A 17,892-nucleotide genomic window follows, 5' to 3' on the forward strand; every position below is an offset into this window, starting at 1 on the left:
CAGATCAAGCTTGACAAGAACAGGTATATCAGACCTATTTCTGAAAAAGTTGCAACCATTGAGAAAACTCAAGAGAAACAATAAGCCCAAATTGTTGAGGTTCTGGCTAATCAAGCTTCTCAGAAAGCTCAATTGGATGAAATCCAATCTTCAGTTGAACTTCTTCTTTCTCTCTTACTTCCTGATGATGCCAAAAAGGGGGAGAAGGTAGTTAAGTCCAAATGCTCACCTACTCAAGAACTGAAGAAAAAGGATGATAAAGGTGATGACCAGGGAAACTCTGAAAAGAGCAGAGGTCAAAGAAAAGTTCAAGGAAAATCTTCTATTCAGAACAAGTCAAGTTCTGATGCTGTGAATGCTCAAAGATTGAAGTCAAGTGGTGATAAGCAAAGTATGATGACAAGTTCTGATATTTTGATTCAGTCAGGATCTGAAGACTCTCAGAAGTTCTTACAAACTCTGAAGTTAAAGGGGAAGCAGACTACTGTTTATTACAAAGATCCTAAAATCCAGACATTTGATGAGGAAATAGCAAGAAGATTATTTCTGAAACACAATCCACGAATGGATTTAGAAACTCTCAAGAGGGAAGAAGCTAGATTTGCTGCTGAGAAGACAAATCCTAAGTCTAAAGCTTTTGATGCAAAGAAACCTCCAAGGCCTAAGAAGAAAGGCATTGTGATCAACGAAAAGTCAAATTCTGAAACTTCAAAATTCAAGACTAGATCACAGACTGAGAATTATCCCAAAGACAAAGGGAAATGAAAAATTTATGAACCAACCAAGTCACTAGACTTGAAAACTTCTCAAGATCTGATGAAACCAGTGTGTAAAATGGTTCAAGTAACTGATGATAATCTTGTTGAAGATGAAACTGTTCAAATTCTGATAAGAAGAAAGATAATTGAAGATTCTAAAACAACCTCTAACACTGCTCAAGTTGTTATTCAGAATAAAGGGCAGGAAGGTACAGATGAAACAACAAATTCTGATCAAACTATCAAGACATCAACTACTGACAATGCTCAAGTTGATTTGGATAAAATGACAATTGCTGATAAGAAGAAGCTGTTATGGAAGAAAGCTACTCTAGTTGAACCAAAATCCAATCTCATGATTAATCAACTTGCTACATTTGGGTTAAAAGCCAAGCAACCTAGAGATAGAGCTGGATTAGGTTCTGACGAAAAGAAGATTCAAACAGGAGTAGAGGTTACTCTAAGAGATCCTTTCATATTGACAGACAAACCATATGAACAAATCAAACAAAGGCACCTTGACAAGGTGTTGTCTGCTTAAGTTGTGATATATGCTTATGATAAGGAGAATCTAAAAGATAAATTGATCTTATTTCTCAATGATGGAAGGACTTATAGATTAGCTGACACTGATGTATTAAAGAAGTCTATCAGAGAACTTCAACATATTCATTATCTTCTGGAAGCAAAATCTGATCTTACAAGAATATGGTCAGAATAAATTTTGAAGGCTATAAGAGATTTATTCAGAATCTCTGATACAAAGACTTCGCATTACCGTCCAATGATTACTGAAGGTGATGGAAGAGAAATTCCTATGCTGAAGAATTCTGCTAAGGTGGAAGTTATTCTGAAAGGAAGATGCTTATGTTATAATGAAAAATCTTCACATCCTAAGGTTATCAGACTTGGTGATGGACTTGAAAGAACATCCATTCAAGCTCTCAGAACATCCATTTATCAAATTAGTGATATTAAAGAAGAAGAACTGATGCAGGTCAAAGCACAGTTAGTTGAAGTTCTGAAGAAAGCTGAAGATAATCTGATTAATGATTCTGTTAAGAATCATTATGGGTTCAGATTGATTCAGTGATGTTGGTAAAGCTGAATGTTTTGTAAGTTGTAATTAATAGTCTTATTAAACTCTTATTGCATTTGAACTTAAATGTTTTTGACATCATCAAATCTATTAACTTGTACATTCTTGCATAATTTACAAGTTGGGGGAGATTGTTGGATATATTTGATATGTCATGTCTAATATGTTTCATGTTTAGTTTTCAGATCTTAACTAACAGGAAATATTAGTTCTTACAGGAATCAAGACTTACTGGAAGTCAGAACTTAAGGATATCAGGACTTGCCTGTTTGTGAAATCTAATAAGTGAGCTTATTGACTTATAAGTTGGCAACAACTTATCGACGAGTGTTTGTCGACCCAACTTATAAGTTGAATTTACAACTTATAAGCTGATAAGTTCAATGTTGGTAATGACGTACTTTTTCTCAACTTATTTTCCATTTTTCATTTTTTTATTAATTTTTGTTTTAAAAAATAATTTTAAATGTTAATCTAACTTAAAATATAATAAATAAGATAATTATATTTAAAAGTTATTTATTTTAGTCCATTTATGTAAAAATAATTTTGAATTATAAGTAAAATTATCCAAACACTTATATAACTTATAAGCATTCATCAACTTATCACTTATAAATCACTTATTCAATTTAAGTGATAAGTTACTTATTTTAAAATTTCCCAAACGGGCATTTAGATTGTCAGAAGATGGATATCAAAACTTAAGTATTGAAGGACGAACAATTAAGGAAGGAAGCTGATTTACAGGAAAAAAGATCGAGACTAATACAAGAAGAAGATATGCATGGAAAGAGTTTGTCACACCCCCCAACTTGACAATACATATTATACAAATTATTACAATAGTTAATAAAAGATAGTTTACACAACCGAATCCAAGATCTTACAGTTTAGGGTTTGGAACAGCCCAATACTATTAACTATTACATCCTGATTTTTAATATAGAGTCCTCACACAAAACTATCTCTTATTCTACCTGAGCTCGAACATACGCATCGACATCACAAGTCTTACGTGTTGTCTGCTTGAATCTAACCATAGCTGCTAGCTGTAATATCAGGGTGAAAACAAGTAGTGAGCCAAATGCTCAACAAGTGCTATACAATAAAATGAGATAAAAGAATAACAATGTGAAGATAAGCTAATAATTACAAGAGATGGACTGTTGGGTGATGGCATCATTTGTTTGTATCAAACATTTCCAAAATCATTTCTTAATCAAAAACCATTTTATGACGCTACGGATTACAGCCGGTGATCAGCCGCGAAGTAATCCCGAACCTCGCTGGGTTCTAAAACATTAATGGGACCCCTAGGCAACTTTTAAGCCTACAATTTAAGTGCGGAAAGAACTTGCGTCTCAATCCAGATCCACTATTTAAAGAAAACATTTGTCCCCCTTTGGGACTGAAAATCCAAATTTTTAATCATTTCAAAAACTGATGCCAATTGACAATTAATTTTTTAAATAGTAAACATCTTTATCAAGGGTTATAAATCCACTTTGAAACACTGGGAATATATCCACTAGGGCCATGATCCATTAGACTTTACTCTATCAGGGTAATTGAAAGGTTTCTATTTACAAGGACTTTGACAAGGAGATTTAGTAAGGCTATCAGATAATATGAAAGAGTAATTCCAGACTAGGCTTAAAGCAATGGTTTCAAATAAGGTATAGGTATTAAAATATCAAGAAGATAAGCATCACTGGTTCCAGGTATGATATAGGTATTAAAATACAAAGAAAATGATCATCAGCTCAAGGTATAACAGGGTATCACGTTTTAGGGTAAGGATAGGGTTATCAAAAAATCATTAACAATCTTTAAGGGATGACTGTCTTTTAGGCTTCAAGCTGAGGTTACTGAGTATAACTTACAAATGGTTCAACATCACAATTACTTTGGTATACTAGCATAATAAGACATTTTGATCTACTTGCATAACAATCTTCAAATAAGGTTAAATTACTTGCAATAGACACTTGAGGGTTCATGGTATTTCTATATACTGCGAAGATAGATTTGAAACCACTTGGTTCATGTAGATCAAGGTAAATCAGAATACTCGCATCATATATAGGAACTAATTATCACACACTTGCAGTGTAAACGAAAAAAAGGCAGGTTGAATCACTTGCCTTGAAAAAGGCTGGACTAGACTGGCAGGTAGGAGCAACTGGAAGCTTTACTCGACCTTTATGGCAAGTTTACCCTCGTCTCGAGATCCAACACAAATAATAATAACCTCGTTATAATATATTCTCACCAACTCAACCTATTTGCAAACCGAAATTAAACACAATGGTACTTAGGCCTATATACACGTAATTTACAATCACCTTATAAAATTATAGTACACATATCCACATATGCTCACATACCATATTTAAGTACCAAATAATATCACACACGCCATATTGCAACACTAGGCTTGGATGATCTCGCTCCACATACTTAAGTCACTTGGTCGCTAAACTAGACAAAATCTCCAAACTTTGGCTTCCTACTCGAAGTGCCTTTACTAAACCATCCAATTCCTATTGACCCTAACTTGGGCCTTTCAATCTACTGACTTTATGCTATCTTGCAACTATGGTCGTCAACCTAGGCTTCATTGATAAGTGCTCTAAAACTATGTGGTAAGTGAAGGTGCTTATTATGGTAAATTTCAGAATGACATCTATGGTTTCAAAACTTGATGTGGCTCAAGGGCCTAGTTTAGGCCTCCCTAGGCCTAAGCTTAAAGTCCACGATTCCCCTGTTTTTCTGGGCAGAAAAGGTCCTGACTTGAACTAACTTGTGATACATTATTCTAACTCAAATCCTATGAACTATGGATGGAAAAACTCCTCTAACATTCCTATGAACTATGAACTATGGCTTGAGCAGTTGATTTGAGAATGATAAAGGAAAGGCAATGAAAATGAAATAAGCTTTTATACTATCTCAAAAATAACTGTTAAAAATAATAAAGTAACCAATGAAAATTGCCTAAAATAGCCGTTTAAAAATAAACTGTAAAAATTCCACTCATTATTCGTCGTGTTATGCTTACAAACTGTAAGTATACTCGATGGGTAATGTTCAGGGAATTAACAGTTAAGATTAAGACAATTCGACGGATGAGGATAAACAGTTATCCGTCGAGTCATAAAATATTCCAGAAAAATAATTGATTTTTATTAGCAAATTGTATACCGACGGATGATCAAACTCGATGGATAACGATCATCCATCGAGATGTAAATTTTGACTTTGCCAAAATTTCATTCAAGACTGAAAAATCAATTAAGTTTCTGGCTGCTTTACAACTTGCAAATTATCTCATAAAGATTTAAGAATAATTGAGCATACCTAATTCAGTTACCAACCTTGAAAAGGTGGATTCATCCAGTGGCTTGGTAAAAAAATCTGCAAGCTGCTTCCCACTTGGAACAAAATGCAATTCCACAGTACCATTCATTACATGTTCCCTTATTAAGTGGTACTTGATATCTATGTGCTTTAACCTTGAATGTTGTACTGGATTTTCACTGATGGCAATTACACTTGTGTATCACAGAAATAGGAATCCTTTCAACTTACAGACCATAATCTAGCAATTGATTTTTCATCCATAAAAATCTGTGCACAGCAACTGCCAGCAGCAATGTATTCAGCTTCAGCTGTAGAAGTAGAAACTGAATTTTTCTTTTTTACTGAACCAGGACACAAGCTTGTTTCCTAGAAATTGATAGGTTCCTATTGTACTTTTTCTATCAATTCCACAACCTGTACAATATGCATCTGAATAACCAATTAGATCAAAACGAGAATCTCTAAGGTACCAAATGCCAAGTTTTGGTGTTCCCTTGAGATATCTGAAAATTCTCTTAATAGCTAATAAGTGAGATTCTCTAGGATCAGCCTGAAATATAGCACATAAACATGTAGCAAACATTATATCTGGCCTACTAGCTGTTAAGTACAGAAGTGAGCCAACCATGCCCCTATAACTTGAAATATCCACAGACTTTTCTGTAGTGTTTAATTCAAGCTTAGTTGCAGTGGTCATGGGAGTTTTTGCAGATGTGCAATCCATTAGATCAAACTTCTTTAAAAGATCAAAAATATATTTAGTTTGACTAATGAATATTCCATCACTAACTTGTTTAACTTGCAAACCAAGAAAGTAAGTCAGTTCTCCCATCATACTCATTTCATACTTAGTTTGCATCAATTTGGAAAACTTTTTGCAAAGTTTTTCATATGTAAAGCCAAAAATAATATCATCTACATAAATTTGAACAAGTATACTAGAGCCATTTACATTTCTGAAAAACAAAGTTTTATATACAGTACCTCTTGTGAAGTAATTTTCCAAAAGGAACTTTGATAGAGTGTCATACCAGGCTCTAGGTGTTTGCTTCAGTCCACAAAGTGCTTTCAAAAGATAATAGACATGTTCTGGAAAATTTGAATCTTCAAAACCAGGAGGTTGACTAACATAGACTTCCTCCTCCAAATCTCCATTCAGAAAGGCACTTTTGACATCCATTTGATAGACCTTGAAATTGGCATGGGCTGCATAGGCTAAGAAGATTCTGATGGCTTCAAGTCTTGCAACAGGAGCAAATGTTTCATCAAAATCTATTCCTTCTTGTTGACAAAAGCCCTTAGCAACCAATCTAGCTTTGTTCCTAACTACTATGCCATTTTTATCCATCTTGTTTCTGAATACCCATTTGGTGTCTATTGGATTCTTTCCTTTAGGCTTGGGCACCAGCTTCCATACATTATTCCTTTCAAATTGGTTTAGCTCCTCCTGCATAGCTAAAATCCAATCAAGATCCAACAAAGCTTCTTCTACCTTCTTTGGTTCTTTTTTGGAAGAAAGCTGCTATATAAACATTCTTCTTGAGTTGCTCTCCTGGTTTGAACTCTAGAAGAAACATCACCAATTATGAGCTTAAATGGGTGATCTTTTGTCCATTTCCTCTGTTGAGGTAGATTAGCTCTAGATGAAGAGGCCTCATTGTTGTCTTGATATGAGATTGAGTTTTGATTGTTAGAAACTCCCCCTGAGTTTGTGGATCTTTGATTTGAGAAATGGGAACATTCTATAGGTGATCTATCCTGACTTCCTGCTTCTCTTGATAACCCGACAAATGGTGAGTTTTGAGTACCGACGGATGAAGCAGGTTGTCTCCCGACGGATAACGCAGATTGCCTCCCAACGGATGAAGCATTTTGCAATTCGACAGATGTTGAGTTTTTTGCTTCATTGGTAGTGGATTTATCTGCATTATCCTTACATATTGTTTCTTGATCACTTTCATCATCACTATCATCACTAACCATCTCCACATTGTCGAATTTGAGGCTCTCATGGTAATCTCCATCTTGAAGTCCTTCAATCTTTTTATCATCAAACACAACATGTATTGATTCCACAACAATGTTGGCTCTTAGATTGTAGACTCTATATGCTTTACCAGCAGCATATCAAACAAAAATTTCTTCATCTGCTTTAGCATCAAACTTCCCATTTTGATCAGTTTGATTTCTCAGAATATAGCACTTGCAGCCAAAGACATGAAGAAAATTTAGGGTTGGCTTATTGTTCTTGAACAATTGATATGGGGTCATGCATCTTGCTTGATTAACCAGGGAAATATTCTGAGTGTAGCATGCAGTATTTACAGCTTCAGCCCAGAAATATGTTGGCAGTTTAGATTCTTCAAGCATTGTCCTGGCAGCTTCAATAAGTGATTTGTTCGTCCTTTTCACTACCCCATTCTGTTGTGGAGTTCTTGCTGCTGAAAACTCATGCAGAATCCCATTTTCCTCACAAAATGCTATCATGACAGAATTCTTAAACTTTGAAATCAAGATGATTATTGACTTGCCTTATGTGATTGATGATGATTTCACTAGCCTCATCTAGACTTTAGGAAATATGTCCAAGAGAACTTTGAGAAATCATCTAATATTACTAAGCAAAATCTTTTCCTTGAGATGGACAACACATTGACTGGTCCAAACAAATCCATGTGTAGCAGTTGCAAAGGTTCTTCAATTGTTGAATCAAGTTTCTTCCTGAATGATGCTTTAATCTGCTTCCCCTGTTTGCAGGCATCACACAGTCCATCCTTGGAAAACTCCACTAGAGGAATGCCTCTAACCAGTTCTTTCCTTACTAGCTCATTCATGGTCTTGAAGTTTAAATGGGACAGCTTCTTGTGCCATAGCCAACTTTCATCATGACTTGCTTTACTGAGAAGGCAAGTAACAGATTCTGCATTAGATGAGTTGAAATCAGCTAGGTACACATTTCCTTTTCTCACACCAGTGAGAACCACTTTGTTGCTTCTTTTATCAGTCACAACACAGGCTTCTGAGTTGAAGGTTACCGAGTTGCCTTTGTCACAAAGCTGACTGATGCTCAACAAATTGTGTTTGAGACCATCCACTAAGGCAACCTCCTCATTGACGACATAGTCCTTTAAAATCAAGCCATATCCCACAGTATATCCCTTGTTGTCATCTCCAAAAGTAATACTTGGGCCAGCTCTCTCCTAAAACTCTGTGAGCATGGTAGAATCACCAGTCATGTGTTTTAAACAACCACTATCCAAGTACCAAAGATTCTTTCGGTTTCCCTGCACACATCAAAATCAAATAAAGTTGATTTTGGTACCCAAGTTTCCTTGGGTCCTGCCTTGTTAGCCTTCTTTTTCTGTTTCTTAGGATTTATCTCATTTGACTTGGGGATATGAGATTCATCCTTGGTCATTTGAGTTGGGCCTTTGAAACCATTCATTGCAACAGAATTATCATGCATATTATTATTAACAGGGAATGGCATGCTATTAGTAAACATGTTATTCCAGTATGGCATGCTAAATGGCATTTGTGGCATACTAAATGCAGCATAATAAGGATTAGGTGTAAATGGCATGTTAGCAAACTGTGCATTCATATTCTGTGAGGACATAGCATTCATAGGCATGGGAGACATGACATTCATGTTTGGAAAGTGAGGTGGCACAGACATGGAAGTATGCATGGAAGATTTGCAGATAACAGACAGATGATTTACACTACCACACTTGACACAGATTTTTCTAGGAGCATATTTGTCAGGTGTGTAGTTATTGTGTTTGTTAATCCCTACTTTACCATTTCTATTATTTTTCTTTTTAGCCTGTGTTTTCACCTCAATCTTTTCAAGTCTGTCACTTAACTGTTTGACAGTCATGTGACCAGCATTAGTCTTTTTTCCTTTCTTAACTTGACTCGATTCTCCTGGAACAAAGTTCTTGGAAACTGATCCATACTTTTCATTCAGCTTAACAAGTTTGGCTTTACTGATAGGCTTGCTTACAGTCGACGGATGAGGATTTGCATCAGTCGACGGATAACCCTTTTTGTTATCCGACGGATGACCCTCATCATCCATCGAGTCTACATCTGTTAGCACTCCATCCACCAAATTTGGTTCTAGTTTCTCCTTGTTCTTTTTCCAGGCTTCATCATAGAAGGACTCGATTTCTTGAACTTTGGTGATTTGAGCATGGACATCCCTGGATCTTTTCCATGCCTTAAACACCTCCTGTTCATGCTCGAGCTGCTTCTTCAAAATTTCTTCTTTTTTCAAGGACTCAGATAATTCCTCCTTGGCAATCTTACACACAATTCTTAATTTTTCAAAATCAATGAACTGAGACTCTAGCACATTATTTCTCTCACTCAAAAACAAATTGTTTTCTTTGATTTTTGCATTTTCTTTAGTAAGAGACTTAAGTGTAACACGCAAATGATATAACTCTGTAGACATGTCATTTATGGCATCATTACACTCAGCTTTAGATAAATGTGCAAGGTTTGTAGTAATTACCTGGTTACTTGAAGAACTTGTTTCTGTTTCATCAGACTTGGCCATTAGGGCTAGATTGACATAGCTGACATCTTCATCTTCATCCAGACCATCTGTTGCCCAGTAATATTCTTGTGTAATGAAATCCCTTTCCTTTTGTTTGAGCAGCTCAAAGTATTTTTGCTTATAATCCACTGGCTAAAACTTTTTCTTGCTTGAATCTGACTTTCTACACTCACTGGCAAAGTGCCCTGCCAAGCCACATTTGAAACATTTGAATTTTGATTTATCCACCATATTTCTATTTGGCTTTGCTGCTCCAAAGTTCTTTTTGAACTTGAGCTTGGAAAATCTTCTGCAAAGAAATGCTAGGTGTTCATCAATGTCTTCCATGTCATCTTGGCTCAAAGAATCTTCACTTTCTCCTGCAAGCCCCTTGCCCTTGTTCTCACAGACCCTTGAAGTTGATTCAACAGCTTCCATCTTCATCTCCTTCTCCTTCTCTAATTCAGCAACTAGTGCAATGGACCCTCCTTTCTTCTTTCCTCTCTCCATCCTCTCATCTTGCTCTATTTCAAGCTCATAGGTTTTCAGGATGCCATACAGTCTCTCCAAAGTAAACTCCTTATAATCTTGTGAGTTTCTCAATGAGACTGTCATTGGTTTCCATTCCTTTAGAAGAGATCTAAGGAATTTTAAATTGGAGTCTTTTGTCTGATAGACCCTTCCATGCAACTTTAGAGCATTTAGCAGTTTTTGCAACCTACTAAAAATGTCAGTGAGTGACTCACTTTCTTCATTATGAAAATGCTCATATTGATGAATCGGTAGCTGCATCTTGTTTTCTCTAACTTGCTCAGTGCCATCACAGATGATCTGTATTATATCCCAAACATCCTTAGCAGTTTTATAGTTGATAATGTTGTCAAACATATCACCATCAACTCCATTAAAAAGGATATTCATGGCCTTTTTAAACTTCCTGACTTGTTCAATGTCAGGATCAGACCATTCATGCCTTGGCTTGGGGACATATGGCTCATTTCCAGTTGCAGCTCTTATTGGTACATGAGGCCCTCTTTCTATGCAATCCACATAGGCCTCATCTTGAGAAAGCAAATGAAGATGCATCTTTACCTTCCAATGATGGTAATTATCTTTATCCAGGAAAGGAATCTTGACTCCAACATCCTTCTTGTTCATCTTGCTGTGTTGTTTTAATCTTTAAACTCTTTGTTCTTCAAGAGCTTGCTCTGATACCAATTGTTAGTCCCTTAACAATGTAACAAGAATTACAGAAGGGGGGTTGAATGGAATTCTTGAAACTTTTTCTTGAATAAAAATTGTTCTTACTCAATTATATATATCAGTGTGAATTGAATAGCAGAATGCGGAATATTTACTTGAAATGAATCAAAACCCAAGTAATTAAAACAAGAGTATTTAAAAACTTTCTGGTGGATTTGAATGATTCCACCAGAGATATATAATATATATCGAGAGAACTCTGTGTGCAAAAAGCTCACAGCTGCTTACAAAATGATAACAACTAAGAATGAGAGAAATGCTAAGAATGCAGCTTACAAATATTTCTCTCTTTGTTGCTTAGTTCCTTATTTACTATTCTATTTGCTGCTTCTTGGTTTATATATCACCAAGATTACAAAGCAATAAGACAAGATAATAAAACAGAACTATCGAGTCTATTACAATGCTACTTCATTACTCTATTCCAGCATCTTGAATATCTTCATAATAGCATGGAAATGGCAATGCTTCTTTGTTCTCGAAAGCCCAGTTGAATAGGCTACCACATTCCATTTGCATACACTTGACGCATGTGACTGTGTTGTCATTGTCAACAGATATTTGAATTCTTTATCCGTCGGGTTCATGATCATCCGTCGAGTAATTGATCATCCGTCGGGTTGTTGATCATCCGTCGAATTCATTGTTGTTTATCCGTCGGGTAGCAGTCAGGCACTTGACTTCATTTCATTTATGCAGAATTACAAGACATCATCTATGTACAATTAATCAACCTATTCTGCATATCTAGTTAAAGTCAACATGACTTAGGTACTACAACAGATTCTAAACAATGTGTATGCAAAAATGTGCTACAGACTTATTGTTACATAAGCTACTCACTCGATGGATAATAAATCATCATCCGTCAGGACTATATTGACTCATCCGTCGGGACTATAATCCTTATCCATCGAGTGCTACAAAATTCACTAAGTGAAATCTACCAAGGTGTTTTGTTAATGAAATCATCTAGTTCACAACATATACACAACAATTTTTGTATCTAAATAGCCATTTGTTACACAGACTGTATCTGCAAAGTCCGAAAAAATAACAAAAGATATCTATTTAATGAAAATGTTTTTTATTGTTAAAAAAATAATAATTTATTGTTACATCTTTTAGTTTCTCTTGTTCTGATAGTAACAGTGCTTAAAAATAATATATGACAACCATTGAGGGCATTCGAACCCCTTGATCGGGTCAAGTGGTTATGGTTAAAGTCTGTGTTGACAAATAAAATATGAGAGCCTTTGTGGTGAAGAAGTTTGGCTAGATTAAGTATTGGAGTTACGTGACCTTGTGCTGGAAATGGAATACATAAGGTGTTAGACTATAAAATCATTTCTCGGATCTTTAAGAAAATGGATCGGATCACCGCCGAAGAAGAAGACGGACGAACTTCAGGGACATTCTCTGGAGCCTAGGCCGCGCCCTATAGGGCTCACCCTATATGGATTCGCTTACGAACACTATTAACGATGGAGATAAATAATGACGATTGGTGAAATTTTATATGAAGGTTTACGATGACCATCACAACGGGAGATCACGACAACTATAGTGAATGAAGTGCACGATGACATCTTTAATGATAATGCCACGACAGTCGCTATAGTAGAAGACGATGACGGAGAACAAGTATTGATAAGGAGTCTATAAAGGATGATTTTAAGTTAAATGAGAAAGAGTGAAACAATCAAGGAACAAAGAATTATCCGGGATCCAGGAAAATGACCCCGGACTCCTCCCAGGGCACGCCCCGTGCTATATGGTCATACGGGGTGGCCGCTCCACGATGCAAGTCAAATAACTAGGAAGAATTGGCAATGAGGTTACTCCTACAACTAAACTGGGAAGTAAATAAAATTAAAAGAGTACAAGTGAAGGGAAGGAGTCCTGGAGGGACCTCTCATGCCTAGGGCACGCCCTAAGCATGCGGGGAGCCTCCGGAGGACTCCAACCCTCTTAGGGCGCGCCCGAAGAAGGAAAAGGGGGTCTCCGGGAGCCCGTCTTCCCAGAAAATATATTGAAGGCGCCGTTCTATAGTTTTGCGGGTTTTCCTTGTAAGGGAGCGATCGTAAACACTTAGTGTGTGCTTTGGGAGCCATGTCTATGCATTCGTCGAGTTGTCCTCGCCGGGAGACTTTGGGGTTATCTTATATTTTGCACTTATACGCATGGGATTACTTGTCCTGTAGTTTGGTGGGTTATCCTCATTGATGGGAAAGGATGAACTTGAGTATTTACGGTAAGTCATGGCTATATATGCGGTTATGATTGACGAAAATGTCAGTAGCGTATGGGATATCCACCGGCCGGGGAGTTTTCTTATCCGTAAAGTTCTGAAGTCGTAACTGAGCCTTAGACCTTTGTGACTAGGCCGCATCGCTGAGCACTCCAAAAGAAAATCAATGTTCGATTAATAATAGGAAGTTGGTTCGACAATTCTTATTGGGCTACGGAATGAGAAGTCAAGTCCATCTAGGTTTTTTGTTCTCCAAGAACTATGTAGGGCTACATTCTCTATAAAAGGAGGTACGTAGGTGTTAGGGTGAAAACACGCACTAAAATTACATGCAAGTAGTATAAGATATAAATCAGATTCGTACCCACAGAGACTCTTTTTAGTTAACTTAAGATTATGCACCTATGCAACAATGGTATGGCTATCGCTCAATGCTAGGACAATAACAAGTTGAGATGTTTATAACTAAGATTAAACTAACATGCAATTAACTAAGAATAAAAGTGATTAAATTAACTATATGAGACAAACATGAGATTCTAACTTCATTACTACTTTATTCTAAGTCATTGTTCTTAATCTTAGCATGCAATGGTGATAACAACTAATCTGATAACACGAAACTAGTAAATGGCAACTTTTGTTGTATGAATACCCTACTACCAGACATCCACAAAAGAGATAGAAGCTGAGTAGACACCAATTATGTTGAGACCCTATATGTTTATAGAATTTGACAACATAAAGGTTTAATGAACAAGTTATTTATCGTGATTACATAGGGCAAGTCAGATGGTTAAAATTAACTACGAATCATGCATAATAAATACATGAACCTATGCTAGCATGGCAAGTTCTAGATCTCTATATTCATTTTCGCTTCAATAGAGATTAACACGCTATCTTATATGTTAGCTATGCACATAAGACGAATAAGCACAACCAATACTAGGATATCAATCAATCACCATACACCAAGATATTGAAACAAATTAACTATACAAATCTATAAGCAAATCCATTAGAACCTCACGATACGATTAGTTTATAACTGAACTCATCATCACTATGGGTTCCAATAAAAACATGATAATAAACAATATAAAAATATTAGGGTTCAAAGACAAATTGAAAACAAGCATCCGATGTACAACTATAATGAAGAATACAAAAGTTTTCTTCTCTGTAGCCATCTCGTGCTCTCCAGGACTTCTTATTGCTCTCCCTGGTCTCCCCGTTATTAAAAGCGTCTTATTATGGGTTTATATAGCTTCTGGACGTCCTGGGCCCTCAAAATCTCAGAATTCAAGTCAAATCGGGAATCTGGCTCGGGCACCTGGCATGGAGGCCCCGCATGGGAGCGCGGGCATGCTCACATTCTATTGTTTCAGCATGGCTACCCCGCTTCCCAGCGCGGGCGCGCCGACCTCATGTTTGTTTGGCTTCATTTTCTTCTTTTTACTGTAACTTGAACTCCGTTTGTCAGAATTTGGCGATCCAATAGTCCATGCGAAGCTATCGAGATTCTCTTCAATATGAGAGTGGTCTTGGCTTCAGATTCTGATCTCCTTCCAGCATATTTTCTTGAAAAGGTCATTTTTTCATCCAACTAATTCCTGTAATGCAAAAACACAAAAATACATAAAAAATACCAATAACTTGAGTACAAAACACTAACTTAAGCCTGTAATGAAGCGTTCCAAGTAGATATAAAATTCACTTATCACACCCCCAAACTTGAATCGATTCTTGTTCTCAAGCATTAACAGACTCAAAAACTACATTACAAAACTAATGCATGAATGCAACTACGTGAATGCAACTAAATGATAATGCAATCGATCCCCTCAGAATAACCATAACCAATTGAATAAGCCAATCCCTCTAAGAATGCAACGGCTTAAAACAGAGTTCGAATAAACCCCACAAACCAACTCACCACTACACCATAGAATGCATATAGCAACAACAAAAATATATTTCCTTAAGGGCTATTAGTGTTGCAGTAGAATATATGGTAACAAATATGCAAAATTTTGGCGTTGCATCCGGTGGTGATGCAATAGAGGTCCTATAGCAACATTTTAAGTTATTTATAGCAACAACAAAATATTATTGCAATAAACCATATGCAGCAACAAGATGTATTTTACAGCAACGCAGTTAAATCATTGCAATAGTTGTTTTTATCTGCTAAATAACCACCTTATGGAAACATTAATTAGTACAATCGTAATGAAATTTAAGGTCAAATTTAACAAATATAGCAACAGTTTTGATCCTATTGCGATATTTTAGAGCAGATGTAATTATAAAATGGCAACATATTTGGACACAATTGTAACAATATTTTTTTAAAACAGGTATGATGTGATTGTAAATATAGACTAAGCTAGACATTTTTTATGCCACAAATCCAAGATTAATATCATTTTATATATATTAACATCAATTAAAAACCTCCGATTGTTCCAACATTGTGATACAAACATTTCAAAATGTAAGTCAATACAAAATGGAAAATAGTTACAGCAAATTAACTAATAAATAAAACTACTAATAATCTTCATTTAGATTCTTCGCTTCCAAATATTATCCATTTTCCAAACTATTCTATTGCCCTGCTAATTCATCGGGAGATATCTAATTTCTTGACCAACACCTTTGTTGTTGGAGGTGATACAATAATATGACATGCAATCGAGCTAATAAAGCCTTCTTCCACAGCTTTATTGATAAATGAATGTAAAGATCAGTCAAACCCATGCTTTCTTACATATTCATATTTCTAAAAGGACCACCCCAAAGTAATACATGACACATTATTGGGTTACAACCATGGTGTGTTCAAGTGCTGCATAATCAGGAAAAAAATTTATAGATTTCGCTACTTAATATAGTTGGAAATCAGTAAACTAAAAGTCAAAAAATATGGGAAGGATTTGAGAACCTGGAGTAATATAATTGCAAGTGCCGGCAATAATAGCTCGAGTGGATGAATCAATGTAGAAAATTGAGTATACCTCCCTTCTGGGACATCACAAGTAATCATCCTTTTCTACACTTTTGCAGCACCTAGAAATGACATACAATAGAATGTTCCATTAGAGAGGTAGATTTAAATTGAGGACTTTAATTATTTTCATAAACTATACAAGCAAAAATATAAGCACTAGTACAAGCACAAATGTTGTACACTGATGTTGCAACTGCACAATACTGATGTTGTACACAAGGGAGCTGCATACATTCTCTACAGGCAGGTTCTTATCATATAGATACCATATACTCAAGTTTCATCCTTTCCAATGATCAATTGTACAAGAATTTGGTTTTATCTTACAAAACAACAAAAACTTAGAGCAACTCATAATCTGCATCTTGCCTTGATTGTGGCCCTAACATCCCATACTGAGGCCCTGTTGTAAAATATGAAGTGGGATAATATATCATCGATGCAGTTGAGCACAAGGTTTGTTAATGAAAATGCAAGCGAAAGCCAGATGTTAAGTATGCAATTATTATTGAAACATAACAGGGCTTTGGAAACATCTTCAGCAGGATTAGCAGTGCCTACGCTTCCTGTTTGAGAAACAAATCCACATGCACCTCCTGTTTCCGGCAGGTTTCCATTAATATTTTCCTGAGAACCAATTTGAGGAAAATAGGCATCTGCCTTGCTTGTCAATGGAAGAGAAAAACTTGTAGATGAACATTCAATACCTCCAACAATTTGCAACTCCAACGCCAAAATCATACCTCAAATAATCAGCTTGCATACCATCAAACATGTTCAATACCAGAATAACCTATTTGTCTATCAACATTCTATTTCTACTTTGGTTGTGCTTGGTGGGAGGTCGTCAAGCTGCAACTACTGCTCCCTCCCATTCAGTTTGCTTCTCCAACTCTAGATGCTAAAGCAAGAACCTCAGGGGACATTTCCCAGTTTCCACTCTAAATGATAAAATATCAAAGACTCCGTTATATACTCAATTATCAGATAAACAAAATCTATATTAAATAATCACTAAAATCATTAAATCCCAAATTATATAAAAACCCTAATTAAGAATCTCGGTACAAAAAACCATAAGAACATATGAAGCTCATAAGAACGGAGTATTACTCAAGTTTATACCAAATTAAACACAAATACCTAAAACGTAAAAACAAATAAAAATACTAATTAAGAACAAGAAGATTGTAACTTAAAAACGAGAAATAAGATTTGAACATAGAAAAACAAACTAATTAAGATTTCAAAGTAGTAATTTGAAGAAAGAAGAAAATCCATAAATCGATTTGGGGGAAATGGATTAAGGGTCGATTTTTTACCGTTTTGCAGCTTGAATCTCTCTCTCTGTCTGTCTTCCTCCTCGTGTCTGTTTGGGTGTGTGGGCGTATGTAGTGTTGTGTTATTTGTGTTTGTTATTATTTTTTGTTTTGTTAATTTTGGTGAGCTCGGCAAAATTTTTAACTTTGAAATATTTCCAAGCCCGCCACTATTTTGGGCCCAAAATTTGAATGTACTGCAATATCTTGAATAATTCGTTGCAATAAAATGTTAATTTTCAACTCCCTCCAACTTTTACACCCCATTTGCAAC

The 17,892-nt window shown here is 35.9% G+C and overlaps 1 long non-coding RNA gene across 1 annotated transcript; it reads right to left on the bottom strand.

Moving 5' to 3' along the window:
• Nucleotides 1-14,385: 14,385 nt before the first annotated feature.
• On the bottom strand, nt 14,386-17,687 carry LOC141720740 (uncharacterized). Its single transcript, XR_012574525.1, has 3 exons — nt 17,622-17,687; nt 16,234-17,240; nt 14,386-14,899 (listed from the first exon to the last, which is right to left on the bottom strand). It is a non-coding gene; the product is annotated as an uncharacterized LOC141720740 (long non-coding RNA).
• Between the last annotated feature and the right edge of the window lie 205 nt (nt 17,688-17,892).

Source organism: Apium graveolens, chromosome 1, assembly GCF_009905375.1.
Source record: "Apium graveolens cultivar Ventura chromosome 1, ASM990537v1, whole genome shotgun sequence".
Lineage (NCBI taxonomy): Eukaryota > Viridiplantae > Streptophyta > Magnoliopsida > Apiales > Apiaceae > Apium > Apium graveolens.